This window comes from Octopus sinensis, linkage group LG1, assembly GCF_006345805.1.
Source record: "Octopus sinensis linkage group LG1, ASM634580v1, whole genome shotgun sequence".
Lineage (NCBI taxonomy): Eukaryota > Metazoa > Mollusca > Cephalopoda > Octopoda > Octopodidae > Octopus > Octopus sinensis.
In genome coordinates, this window is record NC_042997.1 from 91,232,809 (window position 1) to 91,245,878 (window position 13,070).

The window sequence follows — 13,070 nt, forward strand, 5'->3', positions numbered from 1 at the left end:
TACAAACTGGCGTTGATGGACACCCTCTGTACAGACGGCGCCTACCATGAAAATTGGACAACATGAGGTTGACACAGATGGGTTGTACTGTATTCACCGCTTCTTTTGAAGATGTTTGGCGCCCACATCAATGTGGAATTTTGCCATTCCATCAAGTCCATCAAGTATATCTGCAAATGTGTCAACAAGGGCTCAGACGCTGCTATGTTTGGTCTACCGCAGGAAAACTGCCGTGACAAGGTCTTACAATACCATGTTGGCCATTATATTAGCAGCAACAAGCCTTCTGGTATATTTTCAGCTTTCCAATATACCAAAGGCACCCACCCATTGAGCAATTTGCAGTTCACCTGGAGAACAGTCAAAGGGTGAATTTTACCAATGTGACTGCCGCCAGAACAGTTGAAGAGCCTCAACAAACTATTCTCACTACATTCTTTGCTCTGTGCTGGAATGGCCCATTTGCAAAAACTCTGCTTTATCCTCAGGTTCTGTCCTACTACACAGTGTGTATATTTGCCTCAATGTAGTTTCGCATGAGTTTGTGCACAGTTAATCTTGTACCATTGCATAATTTTGGTTGAGACAAATTGTGTAATAGCATAATAGGAATCCATTTTTTCGGCTGAAGACCATGAGAAGCTGTACTTGGTGGTTCTAGTGAGTTCAAAAATTTGATGGGGTAGTTAACAATATCATGACCATCAACAACCCTGTCAATTGAGTTATAAGTGAATACTTCTCTTGGTAGTTTATTCAATAGCATATTATTAATGCTATGTACAGCAACATTATTTTGGAGTCAGAATAGCTTCTCACAGATCCAATTTGCATTGTTGTAATTGTGAAGAAGTATCAAGATGGGCTACAAAGGATTGTTGGAGTTGAAAACAGAGAGGTAGGAGTTGAAAGCAGGGAGACGAGTAGACAGGAGGAAGAGGGGAATGGTGATGGGGCTGTTAAGGATGAGGAACAGGAATGTTATACAGTGAACCCTAATACTGTAGTAGGTGGACATGCAGGGGAAATAAACCAACTAGATAATGAATTGCTTGACATTCAAAGACGACTCACCAAATTGATGAATCCTCCAGAAGAAAAAATCCCCATTAATATGAGAAGGGTAGATAGGAGGTTGATAAAGTAACACAAAAGATAAATACTGTTATACCATACATCCAGATGGAAGACATAACAGAAACAAGGAACTGTCACCGAGCTTTGTGCTACTTGTTGAGGAGAGATTACTACTTAAGAGAACAAGAAATGGTAGAGCAAAAGAACCATAGTGGAAACAACTCATTGGAAGGGACATAATGTGAGCAAGGCAAGATCTAGGAAAAATTGAGCAATGGTTAAGAGGAAACTGGAAAAATAGGAAAAAGACCGAGAAAAATTAGAGAAGAAATATAAAGTACAGAAGAATGGGTTTGATGCAGTAATAGAGCAGTTAAAAGAGAGGATTATGGCAAAAAGCCAGAAGATCAGAAGATTTGAGAACAGAAATAAGCAGTTCGAGGAGAACAGATTGTTAAAAAATAACCTGAAGCAATTATTCCAAACGTTAGAAGGAGACAATGGGGAAAATGTTGCTCCTGATGTAAATCAAGCCAAGGAGTTCTGGAGCAGATTATAGGGAAATAATGTGGTGCATAAAAGGGATGCAATATGGATAGGAATTATCAAGACAGAATTGCAAGAAGGAAAGAAACAAAGGAATATTGTCATAAGTGATGTGAAAGAACAAGTGGGTAAAGTGCCTAACTGGAAAGCCCCCCCCCCCCGACCAGATAGGATTCATGGCTTCTGGCTGAAGAGGTGCCACATGGTACATGAAAGACTAGCCGCCCAATTGAATGAGTGTATCCAGAAAGGTACAGTTCCTGCATGGATGGTGACCGGGAGGACAACACTTGTGATAAAAGATAGAAAAAAGGAGAATATTGTGGGAAACTACTGTCCCATAGCATACCTAAACATAATCCAGGAGATACTGGAATATTTGCAGCAAAGACATACACTTTCCTGGCAGAGGAAGAAATACTGCCAAGGGAGCAAAAAAGATGTAGGAAGAGTTCTCAGGGTACGAAGGATCACTTGGTCATCGATAAAACAGTTTTGAGCATTGTAAAAAACATCATACAAACATGTCTATGGCTTGGATAAAGACATTGGATTGACTTTAAGAAGGCATATGATATGGTGCCTCATTCTTGGATCATTGAATGCCTGCAGATGTTTGGTGTTGCTGACAACATCACAAATTTTCTGGTGCATAGCATGAAAGAGTGGAAAACCAAATTGTACTCAAGTAATGTTTTCCATGGAGAAGTTAATATTAATATCTTCCAAGGTGAATCGTTTTCACCCATTACTTTTTGCAATTGCACTAATACCCATAACAATGGCATTTAAGAAAGTTAAGATGGGTTACTGATGTGGGAAGAAAGGCCCATCATTGAACTATCTTCTGTTTATGGATGACCTGAAATTGTCTGGGAAATCTGAAAAACAGATAGATTCCTTAACCAAAACAGTTCAGAAGCGTGGTAGGGACATATGTATGGAATTTGGGATTATCAAATGCTTGGTACTTAATATGGAAAGAAGAAAGAAAGCAGGCTGCAGGAGAGACCATGGGTGAATCCGATGGTAGTGAGTATAGATATTTAGGAATTTTGGAGCTGGATGACATTCTACTCAGAGAAATGAAAGTCAAGGTCAGCGCGGCATGTCAAAAAAGGGTGAAGATGGTGTTGAAATCCAACCTGAATGCCAAACATTTGATAACCACAATGAATATCTGGGCAGTTGCGGTGGTTAGATATAGTGCATCCATCCTCAAATGGAATAAGGAGGAAATATCAAAACTGGCTAGAAGGACAAGAAAGTTGATGAGGCTGCATGGGATGCTACATGCTAAAGCAAATGTAAACAGACTGTATATGAAAAGAAAGAAAGGTGTCAGAGGACTAATTAGTATACACCATTGTAGAGGGAGTGAAAGGAAAATGCTTGCTGAGTATTTGATAAATAGCGATGAAAACCTACTGCAATATGCCGTGAAAGATATGGGTGTAAATGCAGATGAAATGATGGGCAAGGAAGAGTTTAACCAAAGAGCTGAGGAGAATGCATGGACAGTTTGAAAGGAATACACAAGATGTTAAGGATAATGCAGCATTGTGGACATGGCTTGAGCAAGGTGATTTGAAGCGTACCACTGAAAGCCTGAAAGCCTGATCTTTGCTGCACATAAAGGTTATCGCTATTGTCATTGGAGTATTGAGTTCAATACCACCCAATCTGTAAAAACATCTGAAAACTTTAGAAATACCCTACAATCTAGGTGTATTGCAAAAGATGGCATTACTTGGAACTGCACACATATTGTGTAAAGTACTGTCTGTCTGAGGTCCTTGTGACTTGACAAGCAGTACAAATCCCCCGTTGACATAATATCTTCAATCAACAACCTCACGATATTGTATACTGTGCAACGCCTATAATAATAATAATAATAATAATAATAATAATAATAATAATAATAATAATAATAATAATAATAATAATAATAACAACAACAACAACAACAATAACAACAACAACAACAACAACGACGACAACAACAACAACGACGACAACAACAACAACAGATGGAATGCCGTTCAGCCAGCTCAAAAAAAAAAAAAAGAGTACAAGCACAAACACAACTAGGTAGCCCAAAACCTCCACTGGCTACTATGCTGTAAGTATGAATATGAGGTTACAGGTGCTTGTTCTCTCAAAAATCTTTATGTCCATATATTGGAGCTCACTCAAATTCCAATTGATGACATTAAGGCTATATTGGACAACTGGTACCATCAAGGAGTTTATAGCTGCAATTCTGCTCTGGGAGTTCAGCTCAGTATTCAGGACCATTCTGATATGTCTTTAATATTCTTTCCTGATCTTCTCTTTCACTGACCTGTACTGAATTGCTTTCCCTTCATTCACCCCAAGAGACTTATAAAACCCTTGTGTCATTATCAAGATGGGTCAAAGAGACATTTTTTATCTAAAGGGCTTTTCAGTTCTATATTTGCATGCTTAATATCTACTTCAAGATCCAGTTCCAAAAAAGAAGTATTGCATGTTCTCTCAAAAATTTTACCAATTCTTATGACATAAACATCATCATCATCATACATACATACATACACACATACATACATACATACATACATACATACATACATACATACATACATACATACATACGCATATATGGATGGCTAATGAACAGAGAAAGTATAGAGTTGAGAGGTCCCTTTAGACCTGGTCTGCTGAGCACTCATCATGAGAAAATGCACCCATTACCCTCTGTAAGATGGTTGAAGATGAGGAGGATGGTGGTAGCAATGGTCATGATGATGTTTTTAACAGTTTTATGAAAATCTCTACTGTACCACTAAGTGCACCTCTCTGTTTCTGTAATGTGTGCATCTTTGTCTTTTGGGGTTGTAGAATTGCATTTATATACTGCATCAGTTTTGCCTTGTAGGATATTTTGTGACTTTGCATGTTATTTTAGCATTTCATGTTGTTAGGAAGGGCATCCAGCTGTAGAAACACTGCCAGATCAGACTGGAGCCTGGTGCAGCCTCCTGGCTTCCCAGACCCCGGTTGAACCATCCAACCCAGGCTAGCATGGAAAACGGACATTAAATGATGATGACGATGATGATGAATACTGGTAATATGAGTTGTTGGTATTATAATGTGTCGTGTATTAATGAAGGCTATTTGTATTATTGTGCTTAATTTCTGCTTCGAGTTGTGTTATAAGGTTTGGTGGTGATACTGTAAAAGCACTGATTCTCAACCTTTCTTCTATCCTTTACCCCTTCAACTTGATGTTTTTCTCCATTTCCTTTCTTCGGTGTAAAGTAAAACTCAAATTATAGTAAATATTGCAAGCTTCAAAATTTGTTGCATATTCTGTCATTCTGCTGCCATTATGCAATATATAAATCTGATGCATCTCAGCAAAAAGAATATGTGTACTGTATTTTCCAGCATATAAGTGAACTTAATATATAGTGTTAATATGTAAACATTTAACCTTTTAGTATTCAAATTACTCTTACAAATGAAATGCTTATTTATTCACATTGTTTTGAATTAATCATGCATTATTTCATAGCTTTGAGATTTTGATGGGGCAACTGTCAATTTTTAGAGTGATATTGTAGGGTTGGTGTGGGAGGCCAGATCTGGTCAGTTTCAACATAAAACAAGGTAGAATATTTTGGTCAGATATGGCTGGTTTAAATGCTAAAGGGTCAAAACATTGTCAATATCTTTCCAAATCTTGCTGCATTTCACATGTTATTTTAAATTCCCCAGTCTTGTCTTGGCGTATAAGTCTACTTACTTTTTCTTGGATTGGTTTTTCTTTTATATTTTTGTTCATCTTTATTTTATAATACTAAATGCACCAATTATTATTGATACTGTTTCCACATTCTGCTCATTTCAATTTCAAAATCCTTTTGTTTGATAGGTTTTTCATTTTCTAGGTAATATTTTGGTTAGGAAGGATCAAGATATAAATTAGGGTACAGAACATTTATGATAGTAAGACTGATAAATTTAAGCATCAAAAGGTTCTGGACTTGATAACAATAATAATATTGTTTGTGACATACATTATTAACCTTTTCGTTACTGTATTTATTTTGAGATGCTTTGTGTTTTTTTCAATTACTTTAAATATAACAAAGAATTAGTAAAATAACTTAGTTATCGTTAAGCTAGTGTTAGGAACATAAATTGTAACTAAGGTTTGGTGGAAGATTTTAATTCAAAACTTATGAAAACAAAACATTTGTACTACAGAACCAGAGATGGTTTCAGCCAGGTTGGTAACAAAAGGGTTAAGGCAACATCTTGCAGAATTGTTAGGGCATTAGGATAAAATGCTTAGTGACATTTCTTCTGACTTTTTATGTTCTGTGTTCACATTTAGCTGGCAGTTTGAATAAAGATTCCTTATTAGTGATGGAAGCAGTATTAGCGAAATCAATGACGTTTCAATTACTGTTTAACTATATCAGTTAGCAGCTGATTTTTGCATTGCATGTGGTGCCAGTTGATACTTGCTACTGATAAAGATCAAAGAAGTAGAAATATATATTTAGTAATGCCATCATCACTCCTGGTCAATTTTTGTCAGCTGCTGATATATTTCTGTGTTTTTTAACACTATATGTTTATAAGAGATGCTTTTTAGAGATAAATGCCACAATTTAGCAGGCTTTCAATAATATATCTACTTTAAGTATGATACACAGATTGATATTTTGAGTTTATTCTGCTTTCATCATTAATAAAAAATACATATATTTTCCTACCTACCTACCTATCTACCTGCCTGCCTGCTTGACTGCCTACTTACCTACCTACTTCCCTACATGCATACAAATATATATATATATATATATATATATATATATATATATATATATATATTATATATATATATATATGTATACCTACATACATCATCATCATCATAGTTTAACATCCACCTTCCATACTGGCATGAGTGGGACAGTTTGACAGGAGCTGGCCAAGCAAAAGCCTGCACCAGACTTCTGTGACTGTTTTGGCAGGATTTTTACAGCTGGATTCCTCTTCCAACACCAACTACCCAGCAGAGTGAACTTAGTACTTTTTATGTGGCACAAGCACTGGCAAGGTCAGTTTTGGCAAGGTTTTAACAGCTGGATGCCCTTCCAAACACCAATCACTTTACAGTGTGGACTGGATGCTTTTAAAGTGGGACCTGCACCAACAGGGTCACCAAGTAACCTGCAAGACAAAAATCTTTTGAGAGGGGAGGGGGAATTGGAAGAGGTCATCTTGTGTTAGATGATGAAAGGCTATAGTAAGACAGAGAAACAGAAACAGATGTCTTGCTGTAGAGGAGGCACAAGGTTACCCAGCTGGAGAGAGAGAGTGAGATCAGAAATGAGGACAGAAACAGGTGTGCTGCCACAAAGGAGACACACACACACACACACACACACACACACACATATATATATATATATATATATATATATATATATACACACATATATATACATACATATATATACATATATAGACTCACAAACACACACACACACATATATATATATATATACAAAGATATATATATATATATAAATACATATATATGTATATATGTTTGCATGCATGTATGTATGTATGTATGTATGTATGTATGTATGTATGTATGTATGTATGTATGTATGTGCATATCTTTTGCTGTATATTGGTGAAGGATGTAAACATTGGTAAAAAGCCAATGTTCTTTGAATGAAGTCCACTGAGTTACAAACATCCTGATTCCCTTGCCTCTCTTGCAAAGATAAATGCAATGAATCAGTAATTTGTCCATTCTAAACTTGTAAATAGCAAAGCTATTGTCTACAAAATACATGATCTGAAATTAAATAAATAAATAACCTGATTCAGCACAAATAACCAACAACACTGTTGTTCTCAAACAATAAGAGAGAAATAGCTGGACCATCTCAATCAGTTAACTGAATGTAACTTATCAGTCTGAAACAAGGAAATGATTCAATTTAGTTTCAGACTTTTTTTTTTTATTGGATCAGTCTGGAAGAAGAAGATATGCTCATGGTCTGTGTAGGCTCTACCAGATTGGTGAGTCTGAAGCAGTTAATGTTCCTGTTAAAGAATTGCAATTTGATGAGCTGCTATTAAAATATGAGCAAACCATTCTGGGGAGGAGGGACTAGATAAAATAGTTTGTAAGGGGCTGAGGAGTGGGAAATGGTCACAATATTGGTGAAGAGTGGGTGGTGGGAGACAGTTGAGTGAGTAATGTCTGAATAGAGATTCCATGAGACTAGTCAGCTCTCAAGAGCAGAGGCATCTGTTGTGAAAAGTAAAAGTGATCCCCAAATGAGGAGAATGATCATAGCAACAACTGTATCACTTTAAAGTGGAAAGCTTGGCAGAATTGTTAGTATGCTGGATAAAGTGTTTTGTGGCATTTTCTATAACTCAAATTCTTCCAAGGTCCACTTTGCCTTTCATCCTTTCAGGGTTGATAAAATGAATACCAGTTGAGTACTGAGGTTAATGTAATCAACTTACTCACCTCCCTGAAATTGCTAACCTTGTGTCAAAATTTGAAACCAATAACTGTACCACCTTGATTTCATAGCTGTCTGAAATGAGAATATGAAGTTGATGGATAAAATAAATTTAAAAACTCAGGCGTTAATATACAGCTTAAGCTTAAACCCGCTACATATTTTTGAAATAATAAGCTTATTTAATATTTTTATGGCAGTAGAAAGACCTTAGAAAAGTATTTATTTAATTTAATACCAATTCAAATACATGTTTTACATCTTTTTTGTCTCAAGCAAGAATTTTTCTCAATGACAAACTGCAGAGAAAAGCTTTTTAAGGATTCAAATATCTACTAGATATTTTTATTGAGTCAATTAATTTTTTTTTTATTGAAGCTGAACAGATTTCTCTGCTTTCTCAGTGAACTACATATTAAAATATGCAGCTTGAGATGAAATCCAAGTTGTTATATTTTTGAAATAGTTAAAATTTTTTTTTTGTTGGTAAAAAGATCTAAGCAAATTGCTTATTTTTTTAATTAATTATTTTTATCGAATTTACTGAAAACATTTCTCTACATCTTCATTGAGCATTTCATAGTCAGCAAAAATGCATGATTCTTTCATATGATGATATCTTAACAGACGTTGCATAGCTTGTGGCTCTGTACTACATGTGGTATTGTTGAAAGAACTGTATCAGCATTTTGTTACTTTACTTTGTCATATCTAGTTCTCAGTTAGTTAGGAATTTCTAAATTTCCTAGCATACATCTATACCAGGCATTAGCTTGTTCACTTGCTACCATTTTCATTGTTGTTGAGGGTAGTAGACTGTTATTTTTTTCTTCTCATAGAATTATTCTTACCTCATTTGTGGTAAGAACAATAAGAGATGACACATTTAGAGAAGCATTCCTTTGACTGCAGATGACTCTGAACTCTGAATTGCTCTTTAGTGGTTAAATATAGGTGCAGCACCTTGAGCAGGTGTCTTCTATTATAGCCCTGGGTTGACCAATGTCTTGTAAATGAAACCTGTTGCATGTGTGTGTGTGAGAGAGAGAATATATATATATATATATTGTCAGTAGTACGTATATCCAAAAAAAGAGCCATACTTTAAAGCATACTCTAAAACATACATGACTCGTCATACTCAAATAGCTGAAGGCACATAACCTCTCTATAACTGGAGGGAGGAAGGAAGACATCATGATCAGTTAGTTTTGTAAACAAAAATGCCCTCATATAAGATGTTTCCTGCTTTAAGTTTAGAATTCCCTATTTGTAGAATAGGACCATGGTAGCATCTTCGAATATCAATATGGCTGGAACAGATATAAGGGAGATACCTTGTCTTGCCTGTAACACAACTCTGGATATATATTTTTTTGTTTACAAAACTTAATTGAGCATGACATCTTCCTCCTAGCTGTAGAGAGGTTATGCACCTTCAGCAATTTGAGTCTGATGAGTCACCTACATGGTTAAGCACTTTATAGGTGCGAAACCAATGGTCACTCTCTGACCAGTCATAACAATCAACTTCCTAAAAAGAAATATATATATATATATATATATATATATATATATATAAACAATTGCAGCGTGGAAGGTGTTTATAAGCCATTTAAGAAACACACAAAAACCGTTAGATTCACTTCAACGTTTAAATTTAATTTGTCAAAATATTTTCGTTGCTTTGAGACTGCAACTTGTTCACTGACAAAACTTCGTGCTGCATCTGAGAAAGTAACAGTTAGTTCATGATATAGATGTACGTATGTATGTGTGTGTGTATGTATGTATGTATGTATGTATGTATTTATGTATGTATGTATTTATGTATGTATGTATTTATGTATGTATGTGCGTATGTATGTATGTGTGTACATGTATGTGCGCGTGCATATGTGCATGCCTATACGCATGTATGTATGTACTTATGTATTTACGTATGTATGTGAGTATTTAGAAGACACATGTGTGTCTATATAAATGTATATGTGTATATATATATACAATCTTCAACAAGGTAACAGTCATGTATACAACTTGAACTGACACATATCATTACATAAACATACGTTCACATGTACATACACATGTACACACACACAGACCTTGAACATGTTTCCCCTGACCACGACCTCACCAATGCCTCTACTTGTTTGCTGGGGAAGTTTGAGAGGCAACAACTTCTCCATGACCTTTTCCCTGGCTACAATTTCAGATGATATGCCCAGTCTGTTTGCACCAGCAGCAAACCAGTCCAAGCTCCATGCAGTCACCTGCCTGTGAATGGCTGCTGTTGTTCCACAGCAGGCCACTTTTTGTCCTTCATCGGCTATCGTGCAGCATCGCAGGCTTCTGCAGCTACCATCACCACTGCCTTCTGCCCAGTGCTTTGTGTCAACACATGGGCTTGAACAATGAGCTCGTTCATTGCCATTTTGTTGTCGCCTGGCAACTGTTGTAGTTGCATTGACATGTCATCAGGAAAGCTATTCACAAAAGCCAGTCGCATTCCTCTCTCCTCAAGTCCTTCACCGGTAAGACCAGACAACACAACCAGCCTCTGTACCTCCGCAGTATATTTGTTGGTCTGTTCCCCTCTCCGTCTGATCATTCCCAGCTTAACAAAAGCGGTGTACTCTCCATCTGTGTAAGCCTGTCTTAAGTGCTGCTCGATCTTCACCGCACTCCTTTTCTTCATCCATTTTGAGGTACAGTGCCAGTGCACTCCCCCCCCAAAAAACAGGGCCATGGGACTCGCTACATCTTTGATGCCTTGTAGCCTGGCCACAACTTTGACCTTTGGAATCCAGGCTACTACGTCACCTTCGCCATAGAAAGGTCTGATGACATCACTGCCAATCCTTATCTTCGCTGCCATCATATATCAAGGGGACAACGATGTCTGTATACAATTGCCAAAATAGCTTGTCATGTGTGGGAAATGAAAAGAGCTTCACCTACCTTCCTCTCCTCAGCGCCTGTCTAGTAGTAATCTCTTCGGTGACCCTGTCTTGTCTCCCTTGCATTTCCCTTCTCATGTTTCCTTGTCTGGTCAGTCCCTTGACCATTGACATAATGGCCCTCTTCTTCCAGCTCATCCCTACACAAAGCAAAAGAGGAAATTTATGGACAACTGCTTCAAAACCTCCAGCTTCTATATCCGGACTATGAATTCATATTCATATCAATAATAATTGGAGCCCTAGGTTTTGTTTGTGAATGGCTTAAAGGAGAATCTGGATAAACTGGGATTTTCAGAAAGAGAAACCGACTGGCTAATTTGTACATTACAAGTGCAATCTGTGAGTGGAACAGTAAAAATATGGAAGACTTTTCTCAAGTTCCAAATGTGAATTTGTCTGTGTTAACTACATTCTTGTATCGTTGTTGGAAACCGGGTTCCTCCTCAGTGGAAGATTCATAATAATTAAAAAATAGAAGTGATGTACATACATACACACACACACACACACACACACATGTATGTATGAATGCGTGTATGGTATGTATGTATGTATGGGTGAGTGTGGGTGTGTATGTGTATGTGTCTTTGTGTATGTGTTGGTCTCCATAACTTTATAATTCAGCAAAAGAGATCCGGAGAATAAATATTAGACTTAGAGAAATAAGTACTGGGACCATTTTGCTTGACTAAAACTCTCCATGGCTGAAGTCCAATGGCTGAAACAACTAAAAGCAAAAAAAAAGATAGGATATTGTTCATCTATTTGCTGCTGGTAACACTATTTCATCCTGGTTGTTGATATCTTCATGGCTGGTAGAACTATACCTGCAAGAATACAGAGGCTATATGTATTATAGCCCTGATCTAATATAGCCTGAGATCAGTTAACAGAGAGCAAATACTGACATGTAAATTTTGACAGTTTTCAGTGAATTATGACAGTCTTTTAATAAATTGTTGACTTCATATACTCCCTGCTCTTGGCCTTAAAATGAGCTTCTGTATTGTAAACTTGGTCTGCTCAGTTCAGCAGTTAAATGTCTCTTGAGACATTCTTTACCACTTTTAAGACAGAAACCACATAGTGTCTTAAATTACGAGAAAGTACATTTACAATAAAGTGGAGATGGTCACATCACAGTTTGAATGCTAACTAAAGTTCAGCCAATATCTAGAACACTCTATATCTCTATGTCCAAAATGTAGAATTGATGGGCTGATCTAGGCAATAGACTGATCCTTCATGCTAAAAGTCTGTTCTAACAGAATAGACCAGGGCTTTTTGATTCCAGAAGCAACATCCTCCAAAACAGCAACAGTAACAACAATATTGTCATTCACATTGCTGCTACCACTGCTGCTGTTGTCATCACCATCATCATTGTTGTCAATGGTACCACTACCACCACTGCTACTGATAATCAACAACAACATCAGCAGCAGTAGAAGAAGCGCTGTCTCTCATTGTCATAATAATTAATACGCTACATCTCAGTATATACAATAATTTACTTTGCAACATAACACCTAGCAAATCACATGTTCCACATATAAAACACAACGGATTTAGTTGTTCCTGAAATTACTTGTAAATTAGTTCACCTGTATAGTAAGAAACATTGAAAACATTCTCCTTCATAAAGGTTTCAATAAAATTGTTCTGAATAGTTAATATGGGAGCATTTATATCATAATGGCAAAGAGGAAAACATTATGGAAATCTGAGTAATATTTCCATGTGAGTGTTCTAAACAAGAAATATAGATGTGACAAAACAGAACTAATTTTATATTAGCAATTCAGATGATTATGTGAACATCGTTTGAAAATAACTGTTCGAAAACAATTATTCGATTGGAAAATTGTATGAATGAAAATTATTCAAAAGGACAATTATACAAAATTTTAATTATTCTAAATTT

The 13,070-nt window shown here is 36.4% G+C and overlaps 1 long non-coding RNA gene across 1 annotated transcript in view; it reads right to left on the reverse strand.

Moving 5' to 3' along the window:
* Nucleotides 1-7,262: 7,262 nt before the first annotated feature.
* LOC118763375 overlaps nucleotides 7,263-13,070 on the reverse strand; it is a 28,689-nt gene continuing 22,881 nt past the window's right edge. The window contains exons 2-3 of the long non-coding RNA XR_004999123.1: nucleotides 11,145-11,283; nucleotides 7,263-8,255 (exon numbers count right to left, since the gene is read on the reverse strand). This is a non-coding gene — a long non-coding RNA (uncharacterized LOC118763375). The remainder of the gene's footprint in view (nucleotides 8,256-11,144; nucleotides 11,284-13,070) is intronic.